General features: G+C 36.9%; 1 long non-coding RNA gene across 5 annotated transcripts in view; it reads left to right on the forward strand.

Annotated features, from left to right (window-relative positions):
• The first annotated feature begins 2083 nt into the window (after positions 1 to 2083).
• Positions 2084 to 21753, forward strand: part of LOC145212421 (uncharacterized) — a 44258-nt gene continuing 24588 nt past the window's right edge. Inside the window, exons 1-5 of one of the 5 annotated variants that reach the window (XR_013856703.1) lie at positions 2084 to 2392; positions 2910 to 3047; positions 3105 to 3234; positions 4463 to 4702; positions 4885 to 5484. This is a non-coding gene — a long non-coding RNA (uncharacterized LOC145212421). The remainder of the gene's footprint in view (positions 2393 to 2909; positions 3048 to 3104; positions 3235 to 4462; positions 4703 to 4884; positions 5485 to 21753) is intronic. The other 4 variants (XR_013856704.1, XR_013856706.1, XR_013856705.1 and 1 more) reach the window with 4 other exon arrangements.

Raw genomic sequence — 21753 nt, forward strand, 5'->3', positions numbered from 1 at the left:
AGTTAAAAATAGGTCGAGGGGCTTTCGGTCGAGCTTCGCCATGTCGCCTAATTAGCAACAATAAAGCTGGTAGTCTTAAGAACGACACGATTGCGTGACGAGCTCTTTGCCAAAGCGCACCTGGTATCGTTTTACAACGATAGAAACGCGATTGTGCACATACAGCAAGTGTTTGTATTAATTTGAGTGATTTTGCGGTTAATGTGTTCGCTGTGTGCTGGCTGCTGCAAACCCTAATCGAAAACATTTGTGAAAAGGTGATAGATGTTGTTTATACCCAAACCTCAATTATTCGTTCTGCGGAAACTCGTTCTGCGGAAACTTTTTCTGCAGGTAATTACTTTTACATGTTGGTAATCTTTGTGATTATAATTTGACCGCCACAACAACTATATTTCGTTCCCAAGCAACATATCAATGAGTTGAAAAACCGAAATGTTGCTGGTATTTTGTGGATTGTATTGTATTTTGTTTACGTTGACATTGGTAAAACAAATAAAGTATAAGATATCATGGTTATGTGGCATGAAAAACAGAGGACAAATTTGCAAACGTCAAGCTGCTGCATTATCAATAGTAAAAAGGACAGGACAAGCAAAAAATGCATCAACTGTACCCGGTAAGAAGAAAGGGTCATGAGAAAGTTAAAATCTCCCTTGAGAATTAAATAGTTTTAAAGGAAACGCATCGGGGTTGGATAAAATTGGTTGACTACAGCCGATTAAAAGAACGATAAAGGTAAACAACAACCACCAAATCAAAAAATCTAACAAACTTTACCAAATCCTACATGTCTGTAACGTCTTTAGCTAAATTGGGACTTATTCTTTGTCGGGTTGACCACAAGAGGAACTTTTGTTGTTTTGCGCAAATTGGAATGATACCTTTCCAACACGCTGGACTGGTGTTGTGTAACTAATGTGGCGTATACTCGGCCTATTTCGCACAAGATTTACTGGGTTGACTACAAACATTTTACCGAGCCCGCAAGATTTAAGACCACATCCTGGATTTTCTCGCCTGAGTAAAAATATTTAAAAAAAATCCTTCTAGTTTGTTTGTTTTGCGTACAAAGTTTTTCTGCTTTGTTCGCAAAGTAAAAAAAAAAACGCAACAAAATACGAAATCCGTCTCTTTAGTGCAACTGCGTGCCTTTACTCGTTTCCTCATGGGATGTTTGCACTGGAAGTGGAAACTGGAAAGTTGCAAAAAGCCAAAAGAAATATATTTGCTTTTGAAGAGCTACAAAATAATTAATAAATATTCAGAAAAAGTCAAAGAAAAGCTCGTGTTTCCAGGTAACACAAACTTTACTATTTGCAGCTACAATCTATCGTATTTATTCAAATGCCAATTCTATAACCTCACAATTGACCAAAGGTTCCCCTGCCGCACTTTCGCCAGCCGCATGGTTGCAGGCAGTTGGATAAAAGTGCCGATTTTAAAATCGGTCATAACATGGTAGAAATACTAACACTGCAATCTGGCTCCCCCCTGGTTGAAATTTGTTCGATAGGTGGCGCAACGGAACATAGGCGTTTATGGTGCTGACTCAGCAATTTGGGTTTATGGCACCATAAACGCCTATGTTCCGTTGCGCCACCTATCGAACAAATTTCAACCAGGCGCCAGCCAGATTGCTATGTTAGTAGTTCTACCTCATAACAAAACAAGTTTAAAAGATCTGAAATTTGCAGAAGGTCTAGAAATAACATTAAATTAGGAAGCCATACCCAAAAAATTGCAAAAATCAAAATATATTGGTTCGAAAATTTAAGAAATAGTTGTATATAATACCTTATAAATAAATGGCGTAAATTTCAAAAAAAAATCGACAGTGTTTCGTTTTGGAAAGGTGTTGATAGGTCGTTATGACGGGCAGCGGCTCGTGACCTTGAAGATAGCCGTCGACAGGGTGTGAAGTTTGAACTTCTATAACTTTTGTTAGACAAATAGGTAGTTAATGAAATTTTGCACAAACATAGTTTGATAGTTGTATACCTCATCAATCAATGCTGTAAATTTCATAAAAATCGATCGGTCGTAACAGTGATTTATTTAACATTTTAAACAGGTAAATTGTACATATTTCTCAGCCTTTTCTTAGATTTTCTAACGAATATATTCTGATTTTTGTAATTTTTTGGGTTTGGCTTCCAAATTTGATGTTTTTTCTAGTACCTGTGCAAATTTCAAATCTTTGTATCTTGTTTTGGTAATGATATGACCGATTTTAAAATTGGCACTTTTATCTGACTGCCTGTAACCATGCCGCTGGGGAACCTTTGGTTTACAATTGTGATGTCACAATATGCACTGTGTAATAGTAATGTCATACTTACAGTGCATACAAAGTACCTGCGAATTTTCAAAAATCCCAGGCATTTGCCAGGTTAATCGAATTCACTCCTTTCATTTTTTGTCAGCTATTCTTTCTGCTACTTGGTTTGTTCAGCTGTGTTGTTTAGTCTGGATTTATTCCTTGTTTTACACCTGATTTATAAATGAAACTAACTGTTGATTTCCAGGATGTTTCCATATGGTTACAAATTGATTAGTTGATGCCATCTGTATTTTGTTCGAAACAAAACCTTGCTGTGGTCATACTTTTTAAGTTTCTACACTAGCAAAAAAGATTTAAGTTGTTCTCAATTAATCTTTATTTTCTAAAGTACCTATTTTCAAATGAGAATTTTAGCCAAGGCTTGTTCTTTAATAGTTATATTATGCTGATATTATACATTAATTTTTCATCTTGTAATAAGTCTGTTCTTTTTAAATGCAAGTCAAATATTGGTTTTACGTACTTTGATTCCACTGAAGTTTTCTGCATTTAATTTTAGACCATAGTAGGTTGAATATGTTCAGCATGTCTATTTTATGCAATATATATTTCTTCTCCTTAATAGAATCAACAACATTGCCACTCAGTGATGGAACAATCCAAATCATCCATCACATGACAATGTCAAACTTGAATTTGCCAAACATGCTATCATTTTATGGGACCAAGATTCCACAATGACCCTTATGGAAATGAATTTGGCGTAAGTTTTTGTGTTCTTGCATTGATACTTCTCTTGATTTGTGAATGTTTATTTCAGACTAGAGAGCTGGGCTTTTAACTTCTAAAAAATTTTACATCTGATGACCAGTTTTGATATGTCGTTGCGATAATAATCACTGGTTTTTAAAATTTGATTGGGATAAAAAAGTCATCATGACTGATTGCAGGTTTGTATTTCAATTTTTAAGTTCGACTTGTGCAAAAATACAATTTGCAAGCAATATTCACTCAACACATACCAAGTTGTTTTTTATAGATACTGAAGTTTATGTTTTGTGGTTCCGGGAAGTTTTGAGTTTACCATGACTTTAAATTGCATATGTATAATTAGTTCTTGTGACATTGATTTTTGTCACTGATGTTTAACAACTTTTTGATTACCTGTGTAATATTCAACTTAATGCTTTTACAATTTTATTTCTTTTTTTTCTATGAAATTATATCAACAATTTTCTTTGTGGGCCTTGGACTGTTTAATTATGGGTCCCCTTCCCTGAAGGGGATGCATCTTGATTTCACAATGTTTTTTTTTCCTTTTTTTTCTTTTTTTTCTCTTTTGAAGTTTGTCCATGCACTTTTGGCATGAAATCTTTTGTGAATGTGGATGAAACTTTCACAGATGGTAGATATAGTTATGCAGATGTGCCATCTGCTTTGTTTGACTTGATAACCCCAGTATTTACCCCGCTAGACCCCAAAGTGCAAAACGTTTTTGTATGTTGCTGCGCACCACAAACGAAAGATTTCTGTGGTAGAATGGTAAAATAAAGGCAACAGAACGTGTGCTACTTGTGTTTGTGCATTACTAGGTGGGAGTTTTTGCACATGCCAGTTAGAGGGGTGTTAACAGCCTTATGACGTCAGAAACATTGACGAATGCTGCTTATAGCACCTCTAGTGGCCAGAATTTTAAACATTGTCTAAATTGGATAAAATTTTACATGACTGTTAATTGGGTCATTGTGATTTATATTTCATACGTTTGGGTGTTGAACCCCATCAGTTACCACACTAACCCCTAAAATGGGTCAGTTTTTTAAACTGTGTCGGAATTAGATTTAATTTGGACAGCTTGTAGAATTTGTCATTTATAGGTGTCAATTGTTGTGTTTAATCCTGCTAGAGGGGTATCTAGCCCCCTAAAATGCTAACAATACTAAACTTCTCATTGTTATCTCTTGAAATGCATTATTTACAACTTTGCATGTGTGGGGGACCCATCCGTTTCTGCTTGCAGAAACAACCAAGGTTATAAAAGACAGTGGATGATATGGGACCCAATATAAAGTAAGTGTAGGAAATATATTAATGTTTTCAAATATGCTATAGTGTATATGCAAGGGAAATATGTGCTAAGCCACCCTTCTAGTTTAAATGACAACTTTTATCTTACAGTCCTACCTTCCTGTACAACTGCCAACTAGTAGCAGGAATCACTGAAGTGGAACGGCACTTGCTGCTCACAGAGGAAAAAAATCATGAAAGGCAGACGTTGCAGCCCTACCACCAATGGGAAATCCCCGACCGAATATAAATCGTGAATCAACAGCGCCCGCTGGCGGATTTGTTTACACGGATTGACTTGCCACTGATATCGGCAAATACCACAGGCTTATAAGTTCACAACCCACAAAGGTACGTAACATTGGGCGATTGGAAGGAGTGGGTAAACGTCAGGCGTATCAAATGTATAAACAAGTTATATATTGACGATACGTTTATCGTGAAAGTTACTCGGAATGACGTCACTATTTTTTTAGAAATTCACGCTTCAGCTTTATGGTTCAAAAATATGACGCAACTAACATTTTTTTAAGTATAAAGTGTTTGTTTCGGTGCAATCGTGAAACAACAGCGACCACTTGGTGGATTTTGTTCGCCGCTTCTACTTGTGATCGACGCCGGCAAATAACACAACATTTATCGCCCACTTTGTGCAGTACTGGGACAACACTGGGCGTATTAAACATGTGGAAAAACAATGTCCGTATCTGAACAGCCCATAAGTATTTTTTTGCTGGAATATCCTCTCTCTCTTTGTTATTTTATGACGTCACAAGTAATTAAATGTTCGTGGTTAATGTTTCTTGTTGTGACTTTACCAAATCAATTAATATTTTCTATTAGTCAGCAAGCAGCCTTAAAAAAAGATACTGGGACGAGGGCCGTCTCACAACGACAACCGGGGCCAGTGTTTATTCTGGTGCAGATCTTACTCCGGGACCACACGGAATTTTCGTCAACACGACAATCAACTCAGTAGTCGATGTCATTGGTGAAGGGAAAATTATGAGCTGGGCTGCTAACATCTTGAAAAAGTTTGATTGCCGATGACTGGAGTGGATATGCAGTTGCGATAAAAATCACTGATTTGCAATATTCGATTGGGTTAAAAAAGTCATCATCCCTGTTTACAGGTTTGTATTTCATTTTTTAATTTCGACTAATACAAAAGTATAAATTGAAAGCAATATTCACTTAACACTTCAAATGACGAAACTGCATTTGCCATATTGTTTTTTAGATTTCATGCTTTCATGTTTTGTGTATATGGCAGGGGTGTCCAAAGTGCGGCCCGCGGGCCAAATGCGGCCCCCGGCGACATTTCACGTGGCCCGCGGCTGTTTTTTAAATTGTTTCGCAAAAACGTTTTTGGGTTGGGCGACTTGCGACATCACGCAAAAGCCTTCCATGGAACTTTATTTACCGGTAAAAGTAAAGTGTACAGCGTGCTGACGCAACAAAATCCCACAATTTCCTTAAATCCCGTATATTTGTGTACAATTTTAAAAAAACGTTAGCCCGCGGGCGTCTTTATCTGGCAAAAATTGGCCCGCGGGCGTCTTCATCTGGCAAAAATTGGCCCCCACTAAAAAAGTTTGGACATCCCTGGTATAAGGGAAGTTTTGTGTTTACCATGACCTAAGTTGAACATACACAATTAGTAAATAAGCTGTTGCTGTCAGGCATAGTATCAAGTCTATAGAGCTCTTCTGGCAAAAGTATTATAAAATACTTTTGCCAGAAGAGCTCTATAGACTTGATACACAATTAGTTATTGTGACATTATTTTGTGTCACTGATGTTTAGCGATGACCTATTTTGTCTAACTCTTGTTTATTTATTACATTTTGGTACGTAATAGTCTGTGAGGGGATTCATTCTAAACCTGATTATTTGTGTCTTTTTTAACTTTATAGTTTCATTTTTTTATTTTCAGTATGTGTGTGGAATTACTATAATGCTTTGTTGATGGAGCTTTAAATGTTTACTTAACAACTTAATGTGTGATGTCTTTTTCCTTACAGTCATACCTTCCTGTACAACTAGTAGGAGGAATCGCTGAAGTGGAACGGCAGTTGATAGATGTGACCAAGACAAATTTCGCAGCAAACAACAAACGGGAAATCCCCGACTTAGACTAAATCGTAAATCAATAGCGCCCACTACATCAACCTGCCACTGAAGCCGACAATTCACCACCCATGAAAGTACGTCACAGTGGTAGATTCGAAAAAGTGGTAAATATGGGACGCATTAAAAATGTGTATTTTACGGTTACAATAAAAGTTGTCGGTTTTACGCCACTAATTAAACCTGATAACCCAGGTGTTTCCAACTCGTACACACTGCTGTGCCAATTTCTGTGTCCCACTCTGTACAAACGTTCGTTGTAGTTAGTGGTGCCGAGCATTTCCGATCAAATGCATAAAATAAACCTTGAGATAAATATTGAAACTTAATTTACTCCATGCAAAGTAATGCTGCAACAACATGTAGGATTGCTTTCATCTGGTTTCGCAGAATTACCACCATTTGTTACAACGCAAATAAAATTAACAAATCATGGTTGTCCTCAAACATTTGCCTTTCGTTACCTGTAACTGAATAAAGAAGCATTGCTCGGTAGAGGTGACTCTTATACATTCCACACTATTTTGCAATTTACGACTCGCGCCATCTGACTTCAAACAAGACGGCAAAATAACTAAAAGATAAGGTTTTGCAAGCCATTGACCCTCGCGCATCATTACCAAAGTTGTAATGCCCGCTCTGAAAATGTTTAATGACCTCTTCTTACTAATGCTTCACAAAACAAAATGTGGGTCGGAATTCATTGTCGATTGTCGCAACTGTGACGATTATGAGACCTATAACATTGACTTGCGTGGCATTTCCAAATACGTCGCATGCTATCCTGTTGGACACCCTGTGATAACATATTGTCTCGTACGACAAGCCTGAACTGTCGTAAGATCTCACGTCACAAACGTTCACTGTAAAAGTTCCTCGGACTGACGTCACTAAAAACAAAAAAATCCTTCCTTTAGGCAACTTACCGCGCATTACTTCACCAAGCGGCAAGTCGTTCCCGGTTAGAACGTGCAACCATTTTTTTTATTAAAATTGACCATCGCATCATGGTTTATCGATATGACGTTACCAAGCACATTTTTCTCGTTAGAATCAAGCGGCACAAAATATCCGACTGGGACGAGGGACTGCTTACAACGACAACCGGGGCCAGTGTTTATTCCAATGCAAATCTGACTCCTGGACCACAAGGAATTTTTGTCAACGCGACAATCAACTCGGTGGTCGCTGAGATTCTGTCTCACGCTGTGAGTGAGTTTGGCACGACTGCTTCATCCAGCGTGTCCATCTTCACAGAGACTGAATCGCCTTCTAAAAATGCGTCACTTAGTAAACCCGTTTGCCTCGATGACCCATTAAACTTTTGGTTTAAGCATTTACATTTAGTCACACTTTTCAGTGTTATGGGAATTTAATTTCCTAAAACATTTCTCAGGCAGAAACACATGCCTAAAGTCAATGCAGGATATGCGCTGTAAATATGTGACATGGACGAAAATTTAATCCGGCAAGAGATGGGAATTGGAAGTGTCCAAAGAACTTGTTTTAAGTGGTGGGATTTCTCTTGGATGTTGTGGTGGGAACTATGTCCCTGTGTTGCCTATCGCGGGTTTGCGATGCTTGTTTGAAAGAATCATATTTATATTAACTACGGGACACATCTTAGTTCTCTGCCTAAAAATACTCATGCCTAAACAAATTGTTCCGGTAGGTGGTGCACCAGAGCAACAATGTGTGATGTCGTGCACTGTATGACACTTTCGGCAGGAAGAAAATGCCTATGTTGTCACGCTTGCTTGGGACAGTCACTAGCGATTTGGTTTGCAAACGCCCGCTAGATGTCAGGGCGGGTTCGTTTTTGTTTGTCAAACGTTATATTGGGACTTTTTCGGCAGGAACTTGGCCGAACGGTCCAGCGCGCCTGACCGATATGCAGACATAAAAAAACCTGATCGGGATTCGTCCCCGGGAGAGTCCTGGGTTCGAACCCCGTTAAAAAAAATTTTTGGACTTTTTTGCACTTATACGTGACGCACCTCTTTGCATTGGCACAAACTGCAAAACTTCATGGCGTTCGCTGCTCAATAATCTGCTCATGTACAAGTGTTACATTGTGGCTGAACTCACCTGAATTAGATCCTTGCAATTTCACGATGTTGTAACACATCATGTTGGACTTTCTCTCATCAAATTTTAAATACATTATGACGTACGAAGAGAAAAAACATATACTGGTGCAAGATATTTTCTGGTCCCACATTAAAACAATAGTCATAATTAGATTTGTGTTTATTTGTATCCAAATAGAGAACGAAAATGTGATACTTGGGAATTACAACAACACTTTTCAGCTTCATAGAAACAGTAAACATTAAAAAATATGCTCGAAATCCTAATTGTTTATTCTATTTACGCCCTTAACATAATTAAAAAACTGCAATAAAAAACAAAAACACACTAAATCAGAGTGAAACCAAAAGTAAGTTATATGTCTAAACGTAATGGCGTACAATGACACAACAATGGGAAAATACGGTGTAACAATCAGAATCGTTGAATCCTACCTGAAGGGGCCATAAACCTCCTTTCATGAAACTTTACATTCATTTCTAGTTACCACTACTGTGGAATCAATGCATCATATTTACACTCTGTGTAACACGTTTTGTGGCCCGAGTAAAACACATAATTTCCGATTGGTTCGCGGGCCGCCAAAAACGCTTGAAGGTGATGGGCTTTATTTTGTCACCATAAGCTACAGGCCTACTCTTACAAGAAAAAAATGCAATCACAAGTATATACATTTGATGTTAGTGAAATATTCTGGTGTGAAGACTTTCTCTTCTATAAATTCACCGAACCGCCTCTCGCATCGATGTTTGTTACTTGATTCGGTCCAGTTGGAGCTGAAAAAATTGAAGTTGTCATAATTACACACATGTATTGCAAGTTACAAATTCAGATAGAAAAACGAAAGTTTGTCAGATGTAAACACTATTAGAAAAAAAAGAATACATGAGTATTTTTGTGATACAAACTAAACTGGATACACAAGACACAAGTAAAGTCAGCTAAAACTCCGCAAGTTTTCAACCAAGAAATTCCGACGTTTAATGTGTTTTACCCAAACCTATGCATTCCAATAACCTACAGCACTTTAATGACAACAGGCAACGCGAGTTCCTCACATACATAGATGCAATATCACTAGTAGTATATGATATTCCTTTTTTTAAACTGGGCCATGTTTTTTGTAATGGTGACTTTTGATTGAACAAAGTGACAGCGATTAAAACATTACAAGCATTATCCGTTTCTCACTTAAATGATGTTTCTGCAAGAAAACAGACTTGACGATGTCTTGTCGATTTGGATTATTGAAGCTGATCTCCAGTTTAATCTCCTTAATTCCATGTTTCCAGTTTTCGTTGTCCGGCCTTGTCAGGCGAAACTGCCAGGAATCTCTGATATTGACCAGTGTAGCAAAATATTCAGCAGGATTTGCTACCGCGTTTCCTGCACTTACTTGGATTTGGACATTTTGTCTTTGGTTTCTGCATTGAAAGAATTTAAAACATAATTACTTACATCTTCATTTCATTTCCGTTTAATCATACTGAACTTAAATTCAATAAAAACTGAAGCTTAAATATATTTAAAAAGGAACTGGGGATGCCATTTTTGCGGCAAAATAAATGATGCAAGTTGCATTGCCCAACTTAAAACACATACTGATTTAAATTTGCAGAATACATTGGTTTTGTATGATTATTTGTTACTAGAATCTTGTGCTTTGAGCACACAAATTATTTTAAATTCGAATCCAAATTATTTTAAATTTTATTGCAAATAATTTTAAATTTTAATCTAAATTGTTTTAAATTCGCTGATAAAACCAGAATAATAACCATTAGAAGTATTAACCTCAGCAAAATAATCATGTCGAAAACCAAGTTGAGAGGCTTCACATCTTTAGCTGTCTCAATGTTGTCACAAACAAACACATGTGTCACAATTTCGGATACGATGTCTTCCTCGCAAGGAGAAACTGCCAAGATGATTGCCGTCTCTTTCATCAAACCGATAAACCTCCCAACAGTGCAGATCACATCATAGCTATACAAAATATGTTTCAATTAGTAATATAAACATCCATGTATTGAACTGAACAGTGTGCAATGCCATACATGCTAAAGTGGTCAATTCGGAAGGTGAATGATCGCGTTGTTTGATCCATTAAGCGTTGTGACAGAACCTCCCAGTGGGAACCGTTTGTTTTGCGGCGAATCTTTATCAAAAAAAGAAAAAAAAAAAAAAAAAAAAAACGTAAATGAAATGTTTACGAATTGAATTATGGGAAAGTTCTTGAAAAGGGCTAATGCCTTATCCTAAGTCGTAACACCATCACCTTTTCCTCACAAAAGCATTTTACATACTTTGACAGAAACAGGAGATACTGCGACATTCCAGTAACATGTAGGAAGTGTGATTTCTATGGGTTTGTTAAACTTTAAACCTTCTGGTTCACATGTCAACATCGGAGTGAGTCGACCGACGGAAGAATCGAAGAGTCCTGCTGTATACATCTTTATGGAGAAAAACCAAAAATTTGATATCAATTTATTTGCTTGCTTTCCGTTTCTTTGCGTCAAGGTTTGCAATAAAAGTAAACATACTTCAGCATAAATCAATATCGCATGGTTAAAATATGCAGATAGATAAAATTTCAAATCCACTTTTAACCCAAAGGCGGAAACAACATCTTTCTGGAAAAGGAAACGTATAGTTAATTATTAAATTTTAAATTGAAACCTTTAAAGTTCCGTATTCATAAAGTGATGTGATTACAATGTTAACTTCCTCATCACAGGCACCTTCTGGAATTTTAATTTGACAACCACCGGCTCTGAGAGTTCCTCCTGCTTTACCGATGTTTCGTGAATCAGTGTGAAAAAAATACCTCTGTTGGCAACAGCGTAGGAATAAGGTTTAACCAGTGTGCAAAAAGTATTAGCATCAAAAAGCGACTTGCAGAGCTTCCGTTTAAAACCTACTGTATTTTACGGACCATAAGGCGCAATTTAAATTCTTTTTTTTCCTCAAAAATTGATCGTGCGCTATATAAGCCGGTGCGCCTAATGTATGTATCAAGTTGTGCTTAATTGCCTAGGCTACACTCAAAACCAGTACCGATACTATTATTATATAAATAAACCACTGTCTTGCACAATAAACTTCGGTAAAGACAACTAGCAACTGTGATATTCAGAGCTATGAGCTTTATACGGGACTTTAATGAGCTTTATACGGTAATCCATACTCCTTAAAAGAAGGTTGCGTTCTATAGTCCGGTGCGCCTTATGTATAAACAAAATACTAATCAAAGCAATTTATTGACAGTGCGCCTTATAATCGGGTGCGCTTTATGGTCCGTAAAATACGGTAAATATTGAGATACACTATGCTCGTCCCCGAATTACTGTGCAATCAACAGTGCAGAAAATTTTGATTGCAGGCACCAAGCTTAGTGTCTCCTGTTTTCGCAGTGTTGCTCCTAATATTATCCTTCGTTATATTTTGTTCGGACAAGACACACTATGTAAATGCGTCTAAGTTGTCTTTTTTAAGTATAAGTTAACGTCAGATTTCATTTGTCTTACATGTTGCTGCTTTAGACTTACAAAGGTTTGTAAACATTTTGATTAAGCAACAAAATAACTTTTGTATTTTTACGTTTGTTGCTGGTGTTATACTGTATGTATTGACTGGAAAAGTTTTTTTTACATTTATACTTTCATTTTGTTACTTCCCAATCAATAGTCAAAATAGTTAAGTCTTGTTATATAGATAAAAGCAATATTTAATGTTTTTGGGGTAAGTGTTTTGCTACACACACCTTTGCTTCCAATTCTTCATAATGGTGTTCATGATGCGTTGCTTTATTATTTAGCAAATTCCTCTTACTACTTGCAATATATTCTCCTCGTTTTTCTTCAGTTAAATCCTCCGCGGTTTTGTAGACTTCGATTGCTTTTGAGTAAAATTTGATTGCTTCTTTGATTCGTAAAGTTTGAACGTAAACGTAACCAAGATTGTTCAACAAGGCACCGTAGACTTGATACTTTGAACTTTCATTTCCGAACTTTGTTTCCATAAGTTCAAGTCCAAGTTTTATTGTTTTCTCTTGTGATGCCAAATCCCCGATATAGCCTTGACTCATTTCAATGTAACACAAACACCAAACCTCTAATTCCCACCGAATTTCTTGGTCTACTGGAAGGTCGCAGATTTGCTGCGTGATGTCACGCATCAGTGGAATGACATAATCGCGTACGATTTCTCTGTTTTCCGAATTTCGATATGAATCAGAATTTTTCATCAAAAGTTTGATTGTTTCTCGAATTTTCCATGCACACTCCGCTGCACTTTTCGCTACTGCGAAGTCGGAAACTTTTTTCACATAGAAATCTGCCGCAATGTTAAACATTAAAATTGCTTCCAGATATTCGCCGTCGTTTTGAAGTTTCGTGGCTTTTTCTTTCAGGTTTTCTGCAGTGAACCCTCGCTGACCATCGATTAATCTTGAAAGTTCTTGTTTCCTTGTTTTTGCGAGATCATACATTTTGAATTTGACATCAAAAACATAAATAACGAACAGTCGATTAAAGTCGTCTGCAAAAATGTTGTTTATTTTCGTTGAAAATTGATAGTAAAAAAGGTAGTTTAAAAGCCTTCATTTGCAGCTAGTTTAGGTAAAGTAAACATATTTTAATAACAAATAAAGCTTTTTCTCAAAATGTAATATTTTTTACAAATTACTCTTACTTTAACATTTTCCATGAAAACTGATTGAGCGCAAAAAAAATGAATTGAAAAAGAAGTTAATGTGATGCATTGTGACATCGTAACAATCTTGTGGGCCATGATTGCCATATTTTCATGTTTTGTTGTAACTTTGCGTTTGTTTGTGTTTGTTTGTTTTTTCCTTATTAGCCTGTTCATCTGTATCTTTGCATTTTGTTTTTCGTGTGCAATTACTTTTTAGTGTTAGTTGAATTAGAAGCATATGCACTTGTGATAAATTTATCTCTGTTTTTTGAAGTTGTCGAGTTTTGAGTAACTTACGGTTTCTATCATTCTTTAAAACCTTGCGCACAACACTTTGCTATGGTAAAACTTTCTGTTAAAAAGTATTGCTCCGAAATAAAAAATATTCGAAAAGCCGAAATGAAACGAAATACCGTCATTTTTTGATATTCTGGACATTTAAAAACAAATCAGTTGGCTAAAATTTCGGATCGTCGCGCTATGGTTACAAGAAAAAGCTCCAAAGTTGTGTTGTTTTTTGTTGGTTTTTTATAGAAAATGCTGTGTGCCGTTATAACCACAAGACTGTGTAATCGTTTTGTTTAAAACTTCATTTTTGGTTCTGTTTAGAGTTATTAACACCATTGTATTATTTTTTTCAGACCAAATACAGAAAATTATTATCATAAATTAATTTTGGTCTGAACGGAACGAAATAAAAATATCGGCACCGGAACGAAACAAATTAATTGCCTAGAGCAGTGGTTCTCAACCGGGGGCCTGCGACAACTTCTTAATTCACGCACAATAAGATTGATCAATCGCGGTTAAAAAAGCGGCTTCGGCGTTTTAAAATAACATGAAACTTGTTTAAAATAACTCTTCCCAGGCGACAGACAAACATGCATTGTGACATTTAAACCACATTGTGATGCAACAGACGTAAATAGTCAGTGGCAAACCAGGTCACATCACAATGCAATGGGTTTTTCTTGTTGATTCACGATGCCCAATATAGCAGACTTTTTTCTGAGTCTCATTAGTTCAACAGCAAGTGGCTCAAAATTACTTAGACCAGACCAAAAAAATACGAAACATGTTTTGTCGAGCTGGCAATACTTATAACTTGATGAACTGCTATTGTTGTCAACTAAGTTACAAAAGATCATTGGTTAGATCGCCGAAAGTCGAATCACTTGCGCCGTTTTCTGCCTCTATGGTTCATATCAGTTTTGTTGCTTGAAAAATCAGCTTTGTAGCTTGATTTGGGAGCTTTTAATCCCACCGCAGGCTTTATATTTTTCTAGCCTATAGGCCTTGCACTAGGTGGCAACATAAATGACAGGGAGGTTATACGCCATACGCCAGAGTGAACAAACAAAAAACACTGCGTCATCGAAAACAGTGGTTTAACTTTGAACCCTTAATATACAAATTAGTCAAAATTCTGAAACAAAATTTTCTGTCAAGGCATTATCTGTTATTTTACTTACCATAGGTTCGCGGGTTTATTCCAAATCCAAAAAAGCGTTTAAGCTTTTGCATAAAACTAGGCTCTTCGTGCAAACTTGAGGTCTCACCTTTATAACGAGGACATTTATTTTTTGCTACGTGTTTATTTTGTGATTGGTTTACCCGGTGACGTGATGAAACAGGGAATTTCCTCTTCATGCTCAGTGGATTCTTGGATACTGGTGCTTGCTTGACTGATGGAATCTAAGGACATGGACAGAACAGAAAGTAAAATATGTAAATGGTAATGCGACATTACTACACTACTACGCCATAAATATCCAAAGTTAAAACTTCAAATCATTTATTTTGTATACATTTTTATGCTTGTCACGTTCATTTTTCTTTTTTTTTGCCTTTCTTGTTGTCTGTGTAGGTCTTATGTAATTTTCTGTTACAGGCTTTGTGGACAAGCTTGCTAATGTGGGGAATTTGGGTTATAAGAAAGGATTTACTTTTTATTGTCACTTGCTGAAAGAAAGTTCAAGTTCAACGATGTATATACTGGTACTTAATGTAGATGCCACTAAAAAGATTCAAACCTGCGTGAACATTCTAGATCACATCATGATTTTGCTTTCCTTTGTATATTCAGTAAAAAAGTAATTTGCAACTCCTCTAGTTACGAAGTAAAATTGTTTAACATTTTATCTCATTTCAGCTCGTCAACGTATGGTGGTAAAACGGAAGTTTTAGTAGCGATAGGAGTCTGCAAGATTTACAAGTCGACTACATCCGAAGTAAGATGTATACGACAATTTGCTTCAAATGGCGAGGGTGTTTCCAGCGCGTATGACAAAATAACTAAGTTCAAAAAATTGAAAACCTTCAATATACTGACAACAAACTTATTTGCCACGTGTTTGTTTGTAATTGGCGTACCTGCAGGTTGCTCTAGTGATGTCCCGCTGGATTGAGCGTTTTCCTGACGTGACGCGGTGCTGGTGTTTATGGGCAGCATGGTTCATGTGATTTGAAGAAAGTAAACATTTAGTCAAAGAACTTACTTTTGAAATAAAACATCTATTTTACTATTCAACAAACATTTACAGGTCACAAGTTCAATCGAGTAAATGTATCTTATATCAGATTGTTGCGATTAGCTTCTGGTGACATTTTTCCTTTTGGAAACTTTTGTGTGCCCTCACTTGCAGCTTTGTTAATCGTTCCTATAATACAGGCTGCATTTTAACGTTTCGGTTCCGGTTCGGGTCCAACGCCAAACAAAATATAGGGTTCAACTCCGGTTCGGGTTTTTAGGAAATCGTAATTAGCGCATCGGGTTCGGTTGGGATCTAATGAAATTACCGCTCAATCCGGTTTGCGGGTTCGGGTTTGGTTCCGGTTGGACTTTTTGGTCAACACTGCCCGGTAGTGCAGACCAGCGGTATAAAGTTAAACGGTCCGAGGTCTACTAAGATTCTCAAAAAATGTACCAGTCTTGAGCCGACGAATTTAAACAGATAAAAGTCAGCCCAGACACAAAAGTTATAAGAAAACATCTTAGTATTGCATCACGTAAGCTATCTCTGACTGTTTAAAGTTTTAAATAAACAAATTCAATGCATTGCGATTTGTAAAACTGCATCTTAGCCGAAAAAAGTAACCTGAAAATTATTGAGTCGATACAACTGAGAAATCATTGAGCTGTTACTATTTTACGCTACACTAATCATCCAAATCGGCTCGCGAGACAAAATTCTTGTTGGGGTTACCTGATACGGTCACGTGAGAAGTGACGTCACCGGGTAATGTCGACGGCTGAGCAACGAAAGTCACGCTCTTAGCGCACAGGTTTAACTTAAGCCTCAAGGCATGGTAAACACATGGACTAACGAGAAAGGTGGCTTTTATAATATTGCAAACTTGTATATTCTACTTCTTATTTAATCAGTATACCTCATACACCATTTGCAAATTACTAAATACAGAAAATTATTATCATAAATTAATTTTGGTCTGAACGGAACGAAATAAAAATATCGGCACCGGAACGAAACAAATTAATTACCTAGAGCAGTGGTTCTCAACCGGAGGTCCGCGACAACTTCTTAATTCACGCACAATAAGATTGATCAATCGCGGTTAAAAAAGCGGCTTCGGCGTTTTAAAATAACATGAAACTTGTTTAAAATAACTCTTCCCAGGCGACAGACAAACATGCATTGTGACATTTAAACCACATTGTGATGCAACAGACGTAAATAGTCAGTGGCAAACCAGGTCACATCACAATGCAATGGGTTTTTCTTGTTGATTCACGATGCCCAATATAGCAGACTTTTTTCTGAGTCTCATTAGTTCAACAGCAAGTGGCTCAAAATTACTTAGACCAGACCAAAAAAATACGAAACATGTTTTGTCGAGCTGGCAATACTTATAACTTGATGAACTGCTATTGTTGTCAACTAAGTTACAAAAGATCATTGGTTAGATCGCCGAAAGTCGAATCACTTGCGCCGTTTTCTGCCTCTATGGTTCATATCAGTTTTGTTGCTTGAAAAATCAGCTTTGTAGCTTGATTTGGGAGCTTTTAATCCCACCGCAGGCTTTATATTTTTCTAGCCTATAGGCCTTGCACTAGGTGGCAACATAAATGACAGGGAGGTTATACGCCATACGCCAGAGTGAACAAACAAAAAACACTGCGTCATCGAAAACAGTGGTTTAACTTTGAACCCTTAATATACAAATTAGTCAAAATTCTGAAACAAAATTTTCTGTCAAGGCATTATCTGTTATTTTACTTACCATAGGTTCGCGGGTTTATTCCAAATCCAAAAAAGCGTTTAAGCTTTTGCATAAAACTAGGCTCTTCGTGCAAACTTGAGGTCTCACCTTTATAACGAGGACATTTATTTTTTGCTACGTGTTTATTTTGTGATTGGTTTACCCGGTGACGTGATGAAACAGGGAATTTCCTCTTCATGCTCAGTGGATTCTTGGATACTGGTGCTTGCTTGACTGATGGAATCTAAGGACATGGACAGAACAGAAAGTAAAATATGTAAATGGTAATGCGACATTACTACACTACTACGCCATAAATATCCAAAGTTAAAACTTCAATTCATTTATTTTGTATACATTTTTATGCTTGTCACGTTCATTTTTCTTTTTTTTGCCTTTCTTGTTGTCCGTGTAGGTCTTATGTAATTTTCTGTTACAGGCTTTGTGGACAAGCTTGCTAATGTGGGGAATTTGGGTTATAAGAAAGGATTTACTTTTTATTGTCACTTGCTGAAAGAAAGTTCAAGTTCAACGATGTATATACTGGTACTTAATGTAGATGCCACTAAAAAGATTCAAACCTGCGTGAACATTCTAGATCACATCATGATTTTGCTTTCCTCTGTATATTCAGTAAAAAAGTAATTTGCAACTCCTCTAGTTACGAAGTAAAATTGTTTAACATTTTATCTCATTTCAGCTCGTCAACGTATGGTGGTAAAACGGAAGTTTTAGTAGCGATAGGAGTCTGCAAGATTTACAAGTCGACTACATCCGAAGTACGATGTATACGAAAATTTGCTTCAAATGGCGAGGGTGTTTCCAGCGCGTATGACAAAATAACTAAGTTCAAAAATTGAAAACCTTCAATATACTGACAACAAACTTATTTACCACGTGTTTGTTTGTAATTGGCTTACCTGCAGGTTGCTCTAGTGATGTCCCGCTAGATTGAGCGTTTTCCTGACGTGACGCGGTGCCGGTGTTTATGGGCAGCATGGTTCATGTGATTTGAAGAAAGTAAACATTTAGTCAAAGAACTTACTTTTGAAATAAAACATATATTTTACTATTCAACAAACATTTACAGGTCACAAGTTCAATCGAGTAAATGTATCTTATATCAGATTGTTGCGATTAGCTTCTGGTGACATTTTTCCTTTTGGAAACTTTTGTGTGCCCTCACTTGCAGCTTTGTTAATCGTTCCTACAATACAGGCTGCATTTTAACGTTTCGGTTTCGGTTCGGGTCCAACGCCAAACAAAATATAGGGTTCAACTCCGGTTCGGGTTTTTAGGAAATCGTAATTAGCGCATCGGGTTCGGTTGGGATCTAATGAAATTACCGCTCAAACCGGTTCGCGGGTTCGGGGTCGGTTCCGGTTGGACTCTTTGGTCAACACTCCCCGCTCACGCAGACCAGCGCTCTACAACCGGTATAAAGTTAAACGGTCCGAGGTCTGCTAAGATTCTCAAAAAATGTACCAGTCTTGAGCCGACGAATTTAAACAGATAAAAGTCAGCCTAGACACAAAAGTTATAAGAAAACATCTTAGTATTGCAGCACGTAAGCTTTCTCTGACTGTTTAAAGTTTTGAACAAACAAATTCAATGCATTGCGATTTGTAAAACTGCATCTTAGCCGACAAAGGAAACTCGATTGAGCAAATACAGCAAAGAAACCATTGAGCTGTTACAACTTTACGCTACACTAATCATACAAATCGGCCCGCAGGTCAAATTCTTGTTGGAGTTACCTGAGACGGTCACGTGCAAAGTGACGTCATCAGTTGATCTTTGACGGCTGAGCAGCAAACGTCACGCTCTTAGCACACAGGAACTAACTTAAACCGCAAGACACGGGAAACACTTTGTCTAACTAGAAACGCGTCTTTTCTATATATTGCTAACTGATATGGTTTATTTCCTATTTCATCGATTTACCTCATACATCAAATGCTATACTCATATCCGATATATATCATATGTTTCGTAAATTCATTAAGACTCTTATCTTTATTCGGCACTGACAATTTATAAAACCAGGTTCTAAGGAAACTAAACGATCGAAACAAAACTTAATAAGCAACATCGAGAATAAGTATATTCAGTTTATTTTTTTAAAGAAAAATTATCATTAACATACAGAGGTTATTTGCTAACCATGTGTCCCGTTGCCTGTTGATTTTGTCTGAAGTGTCAGTTGGCGCTTAACAAATATTGACTTCTTAGTTAATGTGCGTAAGATTTCAGATATTAAATACCGCTCCATTTACAGTTAAGCTCCATAGGTTACATCGGCTACGGTGCGATAAGTTACAAAGTTTCCACTTTTTTACACACACAATATTCAAATGCACTGAATTAAAAAAAGCGAAAGTTGTTTGTTACACTGGGTTTTGTATCACAAGATTTATATTGATAAGTAGCATAACCAATGTCATGTAGTTAAATAATTGACCTTCCGATCTGCCATTATTGACGACAAAAGTAAAATCAAGGATAAGTAATTAAACTCGACAGACAAACACTACAATAAACCTTTAGTCATAAACCAACAGAACATGTTGTGGATATGTGAATTCACAACGCACACTCGTGGATTCTGCTGCTAATTTTACTTGTCACCGGTATTTGCACCAAGTGAAGCACACAACTGTGTGTTTAAAATGTTAAAGAAACATACGGCGGTCAATAGTTAGTGACTGGTGTTGAATGGAATATGCCAGAAAGTAAGCTTAGTATCAAGTATCACTAGGTAAACACTTAAGTCTACCAACCATGTCGATAGCATCAGACAAATATTGTGAGAGCAAACAGTTTGTGTGCTCTATGTGTTGTCACGTGATCAGTTGGCAAGGTTAATGATAATTATTTTGTCCGTACAATTTCCTGGTTTTAGTCTTGTTTTGCTCCAGCTAATCTAAAACTCCAATGACTAACGTTTTCAAGAAATACGCCTGAAACATTTTTATCAATTAAGTCACATTGATCATCCTATCAGCAATGCTCATCTCAGCAGTATTAGTAAATTGTATTTATCGTTTAGTTTCACTGACGCAATGCCTTTTAAAAGTCAAAACATTTGGGGAATCGCAACCTTTCAAAAGTAGAGCAAATCAAATTAATTGTTTACAGGCAATCGATCGTCGATTGTAGGTTTATAAGGGTCAGTTTGCAGCATTGTGTTTGTAGTTACGACCCACCTAAACTTTGTTGAACAAATTACTGAAATGATAAAATAAAACCCAGTGAGTTGTTATGCTTGTTGGTGAATTGTTAAATTATAATCCGCTAGACGATGTACCAGAGGTAACAAACATAATTTTGTGCTGGGAGCATTGGTCGTGGAAAAATGCCGAAGTCGTCATGTTCGCTTGGAACAGTCGCAACTCTGTGGAGCGACTCTATGACATGAATGAAATGCAACTTATTTCCAGCAGCAAAAAGTAAAAAATAGTGTTTTTCGTGCACTCGCCCAGACCGCCACGATATTATTTGTCAACAGAACGTGTAAAGTTGAAGTTGTGATATCAAAAACATAACCCACTGAAATAAACGACAAGGTCACGAAAAACGCCCCATCAACAACAAAAACCAGCGAAAACGCATGGAAACTTTATCTTATGTTTTAAACTAAACAATTTGTCATGTGTAATTTGAGCCGTCTTCACCAATATTAAAAAAAAACAGTTTAATCTAGGATAATTTAATAAAATAATGCATATCGAAATGTTAGTAACGGGTAATTTGAAAATAAAAGTCTACTAGCAATTTTAGTTTGTTTACTAAAGGCTAAAGATATGTGTTAATGCACAAATAGCCTCTGCATTTAGACGAGTCTCGCCACGTCACATAGCCACAATAAATCTGGTGGGTTGGGGTAGAACGCTACTGACGCGTGACGGGTAACCAGCGTGGGCCCCAGTATCGTCTCACAACGATAAAAACGCGATTATTTACATGGCGTAAGTGGTTGTTTGAATCTGAGTGATTCTGATGTCAATGTTGTCGCTGTGTGCTGGCTGCTGCAAACACAACTCAAAACATTTATGAATCGATGATCTTTAAACCCAAACCTAATTTGTTTGTTCTATATGGAAACGCGTTTTGCAGGTTATTACTTTTTTTGCGTATCGGTAATCTTTGTGATTATTATTTTTTTGTGACAACAACTACATTGCGTTGCCAAGCAACAAATTATAACCGGTTGAAAAGTCTAAACGTTGCCGATATTTTATGGGTTGCATTGTATGGAACGT

This window comes from Phallusia mammillata, chromosome 2, assembly GCF_965637545.1.
Source record: "Phallusia mammillata chromosome 2, kaPhaMamm4.hap1.1, whole genome shotgun sequence".
In the NCBI taxonomy this organism is placed as follows: Eukaryota; Metazoa; Chordata; class Ascidiacea; order Phlebobranchia; family Ascidiidae; genus Phallusia; species Phallusia mammillata.